At 41.4% G+C, this 14,353-nt stretch overlaps 1 protein-coding gene across 1 annotated transcript in view; it reads left to right on the forward strand.

Moving 5' to 3' along the window:
• Window positions 1-14,353, forward strand: part of UNC13C (unc-13 homolog C) — an 829,386-nt gene that overhangs the window by 484,704 nt on the left and 330,329 nt on the right. The gene's annotated exons all lie outside the window — the stretch shown is intronic.

Below are 14,353 nucleotides of genomic sequence, written 5' to 3' on the forward strand. Positions count from 1 at the left end.
TAAAGCGGAGGTCCAGCTTGAATTTTTTTTTTTTTAAAGTCAGCTGCTACAAACACTGTACTGTAGCTGCTGACTTTTATTAAGCACACTGTCCAGGTTGCCCGCAATGTCGGCCACCCGGGGCCGATCCCGCGATCTTGGCAGGTTCCGGTGCCGCCATCCTCACTAAGGGAACTGGGAGACACACATTTCCCAGACTGACTTCTGGGAGACACACAGTTCCCAGAAGTCAGCGCGCCCAATTCCCCAGAAGACAATGCGAGGAGGACGAGACCAAAGAGTACCGCGGGCAACGAAGGGGCAGATTAGGAAGATCTGCCTAGTAAAAGACATTTCTTGTAAGTATAATTCATTTTTCTTTAGCTTTTTTGGCTATTTTCAACCACATTTTAGTATTGGATGAAATAGGAAAAAGTTACATTATGTGGTGTTATTGCTGTATGAGATTTCCCCTCACTTTTGTTCCTGGTTTCTGTTTACCTGAGATTGCATTCTAAGTTAAAAGAGACATAATTAAAAAGAGAAGTGTGAGATTAAAGAAAAAAAACAAACCTACATACTCACCTATGTGGCTGCAGCATCAATCCAATGCTGCAGCTGTCCCCCACTGGCTCTAACACATGATCAAAAAGTTATTTGTTATATCAGTTCCTGGAACTCTGATTTGCCCCTCCAGTACTCATCTGAGCACCGGGGTGTAGGGGGGATGGGAGTGGCTGTCTTAGGCTCTCAGCAGCGTGCTGAGAGACTGAGCCAGCTGTCAGTCAGCCATCTGGACAGATCCATACTTTTTTGGTCATACTTCTCATTTAATGATAGCTTTCAGCCAAGTAAGTCAAATCCTGCTCCATAATCGGATGGCTCATAGGCATTCAAATTCAGAATACTTTATTAATCCCAAAGGGAAATTAATAAAAAAACATAGGGCTGTTTTTAGATGTGACCATATGTGGCAGATCTCATTTCAGCACACCGCTTCTCTTACCCGGAACAACCTCTATTCTGAAAAATATCACCCTTCTATAGTATATCTCCAGAATCAAAACTGAAATCTAAAGTAAAATCCTTGTTCCACTCTAATTATTATAAGATAGAAGAATTGTGGGTTATATCTTTTATTAGATTTTTCTTTATTTCCTTATACCCAGCAATGTAACTGATGCTGTTAGCTTGAAGAATATCCCCCTAGGTATCATATATTGTAATAGAAAAGGTAGGATTCTGTAATAGTGACTATTGATTTATCATGGCCAGCTAACTTCTATTATGGCTCCTAGTACACACTGGCCTCAGAAGAGCAGACACAGGTGTTCAGTGTTCAGTCTAGCAGAACATGATGGATGTTCTTTTCATCTATGCTTCAGACTATTCACTTTGATTATATCAAGGAATTACATATTTTCATTGGCTAAACCATAGTCTTGTGCTTAGACTAAATAAGTAACCTTGGATAAAATATTTGAAGGCAACTACCACCTATTGTTGCCTTTGTGAAAATACAACTCTCCTGAAAAGATAACATGTTACTGGTGCTCATTTTATCACTAACAAGTGTAACTTTAGACAAACTTTTTATTTATTTATTTTATTTTGGATAGACCCATCTTTGGCCCTGATCAGGGTTGAGCTCAGGCATGTTCAGATACTAGTCCAAACCAGCCTGAGTTATCTCACCAGAAAGCTCTCACTGCGGACCATCAATAATAAGCGACAGAGGCATTCCCTGCCCCGAAGACACACGTATACATACCCCTATATGCATATGTGTGGCTGTGGGGAGGAGCATGCTTGGCCACATATGATTGGCCATCCACAGTGACAGCTTCCTGGCAGAATTGCTCAGGCAGGTTTAGACTAGTATCCAAACATGTCTGAGCTCATCCCTACTGTAGGGTGACCAGACATCCCTGGTTTCAGGGGTCAATCCCCGGATTGAGGACACTGTCCCCGGACCAAGTCTGTCCCCGGTTTTGTCCCCTTATTGGATTTGAACAGGGGCTAAAGCAATTTCAAAGACAGTCAGTGCAGAATAAAAAAAAAATATCTGAATTACAAACCCCCAGTCCACCGCTCCTACTAGCTTAGGGCGGTGTATTGTTTTCCATTATCTGTGCCCCTTTCTGATGATCATGTGCTGGTCGGAGCGGAGGGAATATTTCTTCAGTTTGGGGCGCATGCCCATTCAGCTCCGCTCGCATGTTCTTCTGGCTTGGCTTAAAGGGCTTGTAAAAGTAAAAAAAAAATTCCCTAAATAGCTTCCTTTACCTTAGTGCAGTCCTCCTTCACTTGCCTCATCCTTCCATTTTGCTTTTAAATGTCCTTATTTCTTCTGAGAAATCCTCACTTCCTGTTCTTCTGTCTGTAACTACACACAGTAATGGTGTGGAGAAAGCCTCTTGAGGGGGGAGGGGGCGAGCAGGAGTGTCAGGACACTATCTACTTTGCAGATAGAGAATTTTGTCTTTCACAGAGATAGATTTCCATTATTCAGATAGACTGGTCATGTAATAGTAAACATTCTGTTAATCATGATGCTATATCCTGAGTAAAAACAGCTTTGCAGTATATAGTTATTGAAAAAAATGACATCAAGCTAAGACCTGTGTCTTCTCCCTGCTGGTCTTGCAACACAAATATGGACATGTGTTGAAAGAAAACTATAACACCAAATGGCATGCGATCATTTAATGCCAATCAAATGTCTTTAATGTGCTAGCTGGAAAACAATGCTGTCTGGTGAAGAAACATCTACTCTGTACTGTAACCATATAGGATTTCAAAATTTGCATAGAAAATAATATCTGCCTGTTAATTAGTGACAAAATCAGAAAATTATTTAATATTTCAGGCCCAGATTCTCGTAGTAGTTACGCCGGCGTATCTCCAGATACGCCGTCGTAACTCTGAGTTTGAGGTGTCGTATCTATGCGCCTGATTCTTAGAATCAGTTAAGCATAGATTTGTCTTAGATCCGACCGGCGTAAGTCTCTTACGCCGTCGTATCTAAGTTGCATATTTACGCTGGCTGCTAGGTGGCGCTTCCGTCGATTTACGCGCCGAATATGGTAACGAGCTAGATACGCCGATTCTCAAAACGTACGTGCGGCCGGCGCTTTTTTTTACATTGTTTATGTTAGGCATTTTTGGGCATAAAGTTACCCCTGCTCTATGAGGCATAGATGAGGCGTACCAATGTTAGGTATGGACGTCGGAACAGCGTAACATTTTTCACGTTTTACGTTGTTTGCGTAAGTCGTCCGTGAACGGGGCTGGACGTAAGTTACGTTCACGTCGACTAGGCATTGAGCGGGCGCAATTTAATTTGAAAATTCGACATGATACTGAGCATGCGCCCGCATGCGCCGTTCGAAAAAAGCGTGAATTACATGGGGTCAAGATTAATTTCCATAAAACATGCCCACCACTTCCACATTTAAATTAGGCGGGCTTACGCCGGCCCAGTTACACTACGCCAGCGTAACTTAAAGCGCAAGTTCTTTGAGAATACGGGACATGTCGCTCTAAGTTACGGCAGCGTAGTGTATCTCAGATGCGCTACGTCCGCCTAAAGATAGGCGATTCTACGAGAATCTGGGCCTCAATGTTATTTTATTGAAAAGGTTAACATTTTTTGAATGAACAGACACATCAATAAAACAATGTCAATTGCTCAAATCATCAATATAACAATACAGCGATACAAAAAAAATATGGTCATAGTACATACCCGTCATCTATCATCATAGTAGAACGCAAACTGTGTGATATGTAACCAAATATCAATGTGACTGAATAATATTTTCCCCTCTATGATCTGAAATACCACTACATATGGTGAATGGTAAAGATCTGGAGTCACAGGGAATTCTGGTAGTGATCCCCGAGATTATCTTAGGGTGTATTGCTGAGCGAGGTCCCATAAACAATCATTTGTATTGTACATATAGGTACCAGCAGTTTAATCTGCTTATATTTTGCCTTCCCTGTTTTTTTTCTTTCCACTCTCTTAAAAATGTAAAGGTACATTTTAAATAAATCTTTGAGTTTTTTTATGACATAACTTATTTAGACCCAGTGATATCATCTCTATGCATTGCAGGCAGATTATGGTTGTTTGGGTGGAGGAGACTGGCAGGCTGCACTACACAGCTTCATGAAAACATCACACCTTGCCAGTATTCTTCCCAAGAGCCCACAGACCAGATGCAGGCAGTGGGCTTGGTCTTGGGAGGAGTTATGCTGTTACCAAAATGCAGTGTTGGAAGGGTATCAGTCTGGTGCGAATTCCTAGGCAGTTAATGCCCACATGGGATGCTAAACCTTCATGCTTGAAAGAACTGACATCAAATGAATACAATTTTTGAGTCAGGATAGTCAGGCTGGGGAAGAAAAAAAATTGGTGTTAACCACTTAACCCCCGGACCATATTGCTGGTCAAATACTAGAGCACTTTTTGGGATTCGGCACTGCGTCGCTTTAACTGACAATTGCACGGTCGTGCGATGTGGCTCCCAAACAAAATTGGCGTCCTTTTTTCCCCACAAATAGAGTTTTCTTTTGGTGGTATTTTATCACCTCTGCGGTTTTTAGTTTTTGCGCTATAAACAAAAATAAAGCTACAATTTTGAAAAAAAATTATATTTTTGAACTTTTTGCTATAATAAATATCCCCCAAAAATATATAAAAAAACATTTTTTTCCCTCAGTTTAGGCCGATACGTATTCTTCTACATATTTTTTATATAAAAAAATTACAATAAGCGTTTATTGATTGGTTTGCGCAAAAGTTATAGCGTTTACAATATAGGGGGTGTTTTTATGGCATTTTTATTAATATTTTTTTTTTACTAGTAATGACGGCAATCAGCAATTTTTTTCGGTACTGCAACATTATGGAGGACATTTCGGACAATTTTGACACATTTTTGGGACCATTGGCATTTTTATAGCGATCAGTGCTATAAAAATGCATTGGATTACTATAAAAATGCCACTGGCAGTGAAGGGGTTAACACTAGGGGGCGAGGAAGGGGTTAAGTATGTTCCCTGGGTGTGTTCTAACTGTAGGGGGGCGTGGACTGACATGGGGAAATGACTGATCTTCTGTTCATACATTGTATGAACAGAAGATCAGCATTTCTCTCCCTGACAGGACAGCTCCCGGTCCTCGTTCTGTAATGAGGAGGCGGGTGCAGCCCCTATTGGCTGCTGGGCGAGGTGACGTATAGCTACGTGCTCTCGCCCAGAAGAGCCGACCTGCCGCTATAAAAATTGCGGCGGCTGGTCGGCAAGCAGTTAATGGATGGTCCTTCAGCCATGGAAATTGTCTGTCCTCAGTTTCTAATGCACACTGTGTCAAAACTCACACTGTGCAATGAAATATCAGTAAGCTGTTTCAGTGGAGAAAAGTAGCCTGTACAACTGTGCAATGCCAACGGTGATACCGTGTACACACAACTGTTTTTCGGGTTCTAAAAAATGAAGTTTTTAATGGTCTAAAAAAACTGTTTTTTTCGACCCGATCATTAAAACGGCCTTGCCTACACACGATCGTGAAAAAAAAATGCTCTAGCAAAGCGCAGTGACATACAACACGTACGACGGCACTATAAAGGGGATGTTCCATTCGGATGGTGCCACCCTTTGGGCTGCTTTAGCTGATTACAACACGTACGACGGCGCTATAAAGGGGAAGTTCCATGCTGATGACGCCACCCTTGGGGCTGCTTTAGCTGATCTCCTGTTAGTAAAAGACAATTCACGCTTTTCAGTCTGTTACAGCGTGATGAATGTGCTTACTCCATTACGAACGCTAGTTTTACCAGAACGAGCGCTCCCGTCTCATAACTTGCTTCTGAGCATGCGTCGCATACAGCGCGTCACGAGTTGCCGATAGAAGTCGAACGTGCGGCTCTATATGGCGCCTGCACACCAACGTTCGGCTTCTTTTGGCAACTCGTGACGGGCATTATGCGACGGTCGAAAGCCTGTCAATCAGTTAGGAACGCCCAGTCCCGCAGAAGACATACCCGGAAGCGGCGGTGAAAATACGGTATGTACGGGAAAAAAAAAAAAAACAGCCGATTGTCATTCGGACAACTCGGCTGAATGTAATGTTAAAAATTTATTTTTTGGGTGAACCTCCGCTTTAAAGCCCACACACGACCATTTTTTACAACCTTAAAAACGACAATGTTAAAAACTTTGTGAAAAAATAGAGCATGTTTGAAATTTTTAATGGCCATTTTTTAGATCGTGAAAAATGTTTTGGAGCACACAATCTTTTTTAATGACATTAAAAAAAAATTCATTTTTTTAGAACTCGAAAAACGGTCGTGTGTAAGCGGTATGAGGCTGTTTTTCAGGCTTAAAGCGGTGTTCCTACTAAAAATAAAAATTGGACACTCACCTGTCCCAGGGTCCAGCGATTCAGAGGAACGAAGCCCTGCTCCTCTCCCCCTCCTCTCTGCGACGCCGACACCACTACTGTGGGTGCCCGGCTGTGGCTTTAGAGCCGGGCACACACTGCGCATGCACGAGCCGCGCTGCACACTGTGACTGGCCGAGCAATCATCCGGGACATGTGACGTGTCCCAGATGATTGCCAAGAGGGAGGGTGGAGAGGTGACCCAGGGAGGAAGTGGGAGCTGAAACCCTCTAAAAATAGGGTTTCCGCTCCCCCCCCAAAAAAAATTGCATGCCAAATGTGGCATGTCAGGGGGTCGTCTTCCCTTAAAGCGGAAGTTCCATCTTTGGGTGGAACTCCGCTTTAAGTTGTTCATAGAGGGTGGGTGTTTCATGTGTACAGGCTGTACAGCTGCACAAGGACACTGTGAGACTTAGAGGCCCATTTATAGTGGATGTGGGTCTGATGAGTGCTTGAACTTCCCCTAAGACATGCAAGGCTCTCATTATGCTCTGCTCTGTAATAACTCCCTGGCTTATTGCGGGCACTGGGGCAACAAAATCGGGTTGATTTACTAAAGGCAAATAGACTGTGCACTTTGCAAGTGCAGTGGCTCCAGAGATTAGGAAATTAGGCAAAGCTTCACTATGCAAAGAATATACATTCACATGCAAGGGAATTTAAAAAATAAAAATAATATTTTTGATTGCACTTGATTGTACGTTGGAAGTCAGCGGGGCTTCCCCTCATTTACTATGCTCTGGAGCAACTAAACTTGCAAAGTGCACATCTGCCTTTAATAAACATCTCCAGTGTGTCTCCTATTTATTATCTTAGCCCAGTTCCGTATTGAGAGATTTCAGGTTATGGCAAAAAAACTTTTCATATTTTTTATGTACTATACTGATTAGTGATTATTACAATTAATTTGCTTTGTAGGATATGCATTCAGCATGACCTATATAAATAACTGAAAATTGCCTGCAGAAACTCTTCAGGCTGCTTTGCAAACTGAGTTTTGTATAGCTGTTCCTTATAAACAGTGATGTAGAAGAGCTTAAAGGGAAGCTAGGAATTCAGAACGCATGCTGTGGGTTAGTTGCAGTTGTGATATCAGCGTTTCTGTCTATATCTTTATTAATTAAGTGGAAAATCACAGGTAGTATGGTTGAGCAATCAAAAGCAGCCCTAAACCAGTACGCTGATTGTTAGTCAAATATTCTAAATAATCCAAAACCTTTTACTACTTCAGAGTAAGATGGTGAAAGAGGCGAGATAAAAGAAGGATGTCAGATTTCCTGACACTGTCATTCTTCATCCTAATGAGCGCTGAAAGTGAGAAATATGCGACTAGCTCTTTCTCCCTGCTGGATGCTCTTGTGCTTCCTCAAGCTACATTCAGTAATCATGTCTGTTTGCAAACTCAGGTAATCATTACTGCGTGATTGTGATGCTGCCACTATTTGTGTTCTACTGTTATACTCTTTTGAAGTCATTCTTCCATCTATTATAGATGCTAACCTGCTGGCTTCTTGGCTCATTTTCTGAAATAGTGATTGCAAATTAATCGTGCTTCAAATATATTGCATAAAGGGTGTGCGATGTGGAAAGGATCATGAAGTTGAGCTCCTGGTAAATAGCTATGTCCTAGAAATCAAGCCTTTCATCTTGGAAACAATCTCAATCAAGTAATTGTGTTGCCTGTAGAATAGGGTGACCAGACATCCCCAGTTTCAGGGGACAGTCCCCTGATTGAGGACACTGTCCCCGGACCAAGTCTGTCCCTGGTTTTGTCCCCAGATTGGATTTAATAGGGGGCAGGGGCAATTTCAAAGAAAGTCAATGCAGAATTAAAATAAAAAAATTAGAATTACACACCCCCGCGCCGCCGTGCCTACTAACATAGGGGGGTTGTATTTTTCCCATGATCTGTTCCCCTATTTTGATGATCAGGTGCTGGTTGGAGCAGAGGGAATATTTCTTCAGTTTTGGGCGCATGCCCATTCAGGTTCGCTCGCATGTTCTTCTGCCTTGGCTCAAATCCTGGCCAGCCTATCTCCTTGCCTTCCCTGGCGGAGTGATCTTCCTCCGCTCCCCATCCAGTAGTAGCCGGGGGCCCGAAGAGTAAGACTTGAGAGGCTGTGAGGCGGGCGGCGACGGGCAGAGAGTCGCTGATTGCTGCCATTACTAGTAAAGAAAAAATATGTCCCCGGATTTCATTTTAAAAATCTGGTCACCTTACTGTAGAGGCCAGAATTTCTCTTTAGTGTAGTATAATAATATTTAGGATGGGTGTCTGCTTTGGGCAGAACAGTTCATCCTCTAATCATGAGATGGATTAAATATGGTATCTAATTGTTTACCCTATTTAGAACACAAATGTTTATCCAGCTGCAGCAATATAGGCCACTTCAGAATATGTCTCTGTGACCTCTGTAGTTTATTCTTATTGACCTGAATCATATTAAAAATGGCCGCCTCAGATCGTCAATGGTGACTACAACGAAATGGCCGCCAAACTATTTCCGGTCTCTAGATAAATGAAAACTAATACAGCCAATCCGGTTCCACTGATGAAGTCATGTTACGTGGTGTAACACAATGCATAGGGTAATCCTGGAGTGGAAGTGATATAGGAGACCCTCGTGCCTTAGCTATACTTGATTTACCAAGGTGTCTTTTACTCAATATTGATGTAAGAGTTACAATTCTTAAATAAATTCACTGATTTTAAGAACTACATTATGGGAGATTATTTTGTCTCACCCTAACATATGGATGAGCGTGGCGGAAGGTGCCTTAAAGGGACCATTATCACACATAACCTGGGTATATATGACAGATCCAAGACCAGGCTTAGATCGGTGGATCATCACCCAAAAGGATGTCAGTGTAATCAAAAGGCACATTGGTGTCACAAGGAGGTGGAAGCACACCACTTATACACAGTTTTCTTCCTTTACAAGAAAGTGAATGTCACCATTGGAAAATTAACTAATACACATTTATCATCACATATTTGTCTTTGGACTGCACTATTATTATGCACGTTATAGTTAATGAATTGTCTGATATATGCAATTTATAGTTGAAGTATTGCTTAATATATGTTATTTGAGATTTATGTTATGCACTATATATGAGTGAGTTTACGCAACACTCATACTTATATAATTCTGACTATAGGCAGTGGTGGCCGCTCCATTAAGGAAACAGGGGTGCCATCCCCCTAATCTATGCGCCCGGCCCCTAATCTACATGCAGGGTGCCGGACACATGTATTTCAATGTTTTTTTTTTGTGAAGCACATGATTATAGCCTGAGGCTCTAACTGGCTTAACCACTTAAGGATTCCCTACCGACTATATACGTTGGCACAATGGCACGTATGGACCAATATGCAGGTTAAGGACCTGGCCCTTTTTGCAATTCGGCACTGCGTCGCTTTAACTGACAATTGCACGGTCGTGCAACGTGGCTCCCAAACAAAATTGGTGTCCTTTTTTCCCACAAATAGAGCTTTCTATTGGTGGTATTTGATCACCTCTGTGGTTTTTGTTTTTTGCACTATAAACAAAAATAGAGCGACAATTTTGAAAAAAATGCAATATTTTTTACTTTTTGCTATAATAAATTTCCTCAAAAAAATATATAAAAGAAAAAGACATTTTTTTCCTCAGTTTAGGCCGATACGTATTCTTCTACTTATTTTTGGTAAGAAAAATCGCAATAAGCGTTTATTATTTATGTTACACCGCCGCAAGTTTACAGCGTAAGTGCTTGATTCACAAAGCACTTACCAGTAAACTTGCGGCTGCGTAGCGTAAATCCGCCCGGCGCAAGCCCGCCTAATTCAAATGGGGTGGGGACCATTTAAATTAGGCGCGTTCCCGCGCCGAACGTACTGCACATGCTCTGTCCCTAAAATTTCCCGACGTGCATTGCGCTAAATGACGTCGCAAGTACGTCATTGGTTTCGAGGTTAACGTAAATGGCGTCCAGCACCATTCACGGACAACTTACGCAAACGACGTGAAATTTCAAATTTTGACGCGGGAACGACGGCCATACTTAACATTGGCTAGACCACCTAGAGGGCAGCTTTAGTTTTACGTGATGTATCTCTACGGAAACAACGTAAATTTAGAGCGACGGGCAAAGCGGACGTTCGTGAATCGGCGTAACTAGTCATTTGCATATTCTACACCGACCGCATTGGAATCGTCACCTAGCAGCCGGCCTAGAATTGCAGCCTAAGATCCGACGGTGTAAGTCACTTACACCTGTCGGATCTTAGGGCTATCTATGCGTAACCTGATTCTATGAATCAGGCGCATAGATACGACAATCGTATCTCAGAGATACGACGGCGTATCAGGAGATACGCCGTCGTATCTCTTTTGTGAATCTGGCCCATAGTGTCTACAAAATAGGGAATAGTTTTACGGCATTTTTATTAATATTTTTTTTTTTTACTAGTAATGACGGCGATCAGCGATTCTTTTCGTGACTGCGAAATTATGGCAGACACATCGGACACTTTTGACACATTTTTGGGACCATTGTCATTTTCCCTGCGAAAGTGCTATAAAAATGCACCAATTACTGTGAAAATGACAATGGCAGTGAAGGGGTTAACCACTAGGGGGTGCTAAGGGGTAAAGTGTGCCCTAAGGGAGTAATTCTTACTGTAGTGGGCGTGGCTGGACGTGTGACGTCACTGATCGTCGTTCCCTATAACAGGGAACAGATGATCAGTGACACTGCCACAGAGAAGAACGGGGAAGGTGTGTTTACACTCACCTCTCCCCGTTCTTCAGCTCCTGTGACCGATCGCCGGACACCGGCGGCGATCGGGTTCGCAGGTCCCGCGGGCACGGTCACGGAGCTTCGGACCGGGTCGCGAGCGCCCGCTGGCTCCATGTGCGCGTGACCCGCGGCTGGGCTCTTAAAGGCGACGTACCTGTATGTGCCTGTGCCCATTCTACCAACGTATATCAGCGTTAGGCGGTCCTTAAGTGGTTAAACTTGGACCAATGTAACTACGCATGTGCCATACCAAGCCAATTCCTGCGGAAGATGGAAATCCCTGTAGTAGGGACTAGTACTAGAGTTACTGCTGCTGGCTTCTGGGCCCCATGTCGAGTGACTGCCCTGCTAAATGTAACTATACAAAAATATCCATATCTGTAAATTAGCTTTAACCCCTTTCTGCTGACTGTACACAAATATGCGACATCCCAAAAGCGGGTCTTTATTCGTGGGGCTGCATATATACACAGTGCAGAGACCAGACTCTCACTGAAAGCCCCAAGTCCTGTACCAACGATCAGCAACTGGGAGTCATGGTTCCAATCATCTGATCGCTGTGATAGCCTCTGATTGCCTTATACAGTGTTTGGTCACTGTACAGCCCTCTCCAGTGCTGTTTTCTCCTCTTGAGTGGAAATATATACAGTATATATATATATATATATATATATATATATATATATATATATATATATATATATATATATATATATATATATATATATATTGTGTATTAATCTCCTTGCTAGAGGAGAAAATTGCAAACGAAAATAAGTGTGTTTGTTTGTATATATAAAAATAAAAAATAAAGAATAGCTAGATCGGGGTTTGATCTAGGTTAGGGTTAGGGTCAAGTTTAGGATAAATTAGTATCAGTGTGTTTTATGTAGGATAAAAAAATGTGCACTATTGTTCCTGAGCTCTACTTTGGGTACAACAATAAATAATATACACATACAGGTGTATCTCATAAAATTTGAAAATCATCAAAAAGTTTATTTCAGTAATTCAATTCAAAAAGTGAAATTTATATATTTTAATAGATGCGTTACACACAGAGTAATGTATTTCAAGCATTTTTTTATTTTAAATTTTGATGATTATGGCTTGTTGTTGTTCAATCGTTTAGTCGTACCTGACTCTTTGTGACCTCATGGATCATAGCACATCAGACTTTTCTGTCCTCCACTGCCTCCTGGAGCTTGCTTAACTTCATGTTCATTGTTTCGATGATGCTATCTATCCATCTTGTTTCCTGTCTTCCTCTTATCCTTTTTCCTTTAATGTTTCCCAGCATCAGGGTCTTTTCCAATGAGTCCTATCTTTGCATTAGGTGGCTAAAGTATTTGAGTTTTAACTTCAGGATCTGTCCTTCCAGTAAATATTTAGGGTTAATTTCCTTCAGCCTGGGTTCACACTTGTGCAAACACAGACAATGCATGTGATTTGCACCCACACTGCGGTACCCATCGCATGCGATGTCTGTGCAATGTGAGTTCAGCCATACAGCCTTCCTTGTTATCTAACTTTCACAGTCATAGGTTACTACGGTGGATACCATAGCTGATTTTTATAATGTTGTCTAGGTTTGTCATTGATTTCTTTCCAAGAAGCAAGCGTCTTTTAATTTCATGGCTACAGTCACCGTCTTCCGTGATCTTGGAGTCTAGGAAAATAAAAACGTTCACTGTTTTCATGTCTTCCCCTTCTATTTGCCAAGGAGTGACCAGTTACTATGATCTTAGTTGTCTTAATGTTCAGTTTCAGGCCAGCTTTTGTGCTCTCCTCATTAACCTTTATTAAGAGACTCTTTAGTTCTTATTCACTTGCCATTAGTGTGGTATCTTCTGCATATCTCAGGTTGTTATTTCTCAGAAAACCAAAGGGTGCAATTAGCGCAAAAAATTAATTACAAATAACCTCCCCCTCCCAGTAATGCAAGCTGAACACTGACAGGATAATCACAAAATCATGCAAAGTATAAAAGAAAATAGTGCAGTGCAATACTATAAATATAAAAAATATGTGAAAAAACGATTGCAATGTAATAATATGAAAGTCCAATGAGTGAAAAAATCCAAAGATCTCTGCGACAACCACTTCCAAATCTTCACCAGTGACTTTTGCTTCAAATTAAAGTGATCCCTCCACCATTAAGAATGGCTACTCTCACCTTAGGGTATGGACCCCTGTATTACCAGGCAGTCATACCAGTAGAAGTCAAAATACCAGATTGGTGCGATGTGTTTATGAAAAACCTCTCAAACTCAGCAGCATTGGGATCATAAATGAGAGAAAACAAAGATCTAAGTGCTCTCTGTTTAAACAGGCTAACATTTATTTTAAATGCATATGCAGGCTACTCACATTAGCCAGAATGGAAAACGACAGTAAATATTACACTCAGCATGTGTTTTCTCAAGGATGGCAGCGAGCGACGTCAGGCTCCTTCCCCCGTACGCGTTACGTTGTAGCAACTTCTTCAGTGGAGAAGTTTGTCATAAACACATCGCACCAATCTGGTATTTTGACTTCTGCTGGTATATTATTACTTTGCAATAGTTTTTTCACATATTTTTTATATTATTTATATTATTGCGCTGCACTATTTTCTTTTATATGTTGATATTTCTCACTGCGATCTAAATGCCGGCTTGTGATTTGTCGATCCTGGCATTTCGCATGATGTACTCTGCATATAAGTTAAATAAGTAGGATGACAATATACATCTTTGCCGCACTCCTTTCTCAATTTGAAACCAATCAGTTGTTCCATGACCTGTTGCTTTTAGACCTGCATACAGGTTTTTCAGAAGACAGGTGAGATCATTGGTTTGGTATTCCCATTCCTTTCAGTATTTGCCACATCTTGTTGTGATCCATACAATCGAAGGCTTTACTGCAGTCAATAAAGCAGAAGTAAACATTCTTCTGGAACAGTGTATGTACAGTTTTACTAATACATGTCAAAGTTGAAGGATTTGTTTTACCTTCTTCATGAAGGGGTTACTTATGAAGGTATTTTTTTCTAATAGAATATTTATATTTAGATGTCAAGCTAATTGTAAGAAGATTCCATATTATTTAGTTAAAAGTTTTGAAGCAGATTAGCGGGGACATAGCAATGTCTAGGTG

The sequence above is a fragment of the Rana temporaria genome, chromosome 3, assembly GCF_905171775.1.
Source record: "Rana temporaria chromosome 3, aRanTem1.1, whole genome shotgun sequence".
Taxonomy (NCBI): domain Eukaryota; kingdom Metazoa; phylum Chordata; class Amphibia; order Anura; family Ranidae; genus Rana; species Rana temporaria.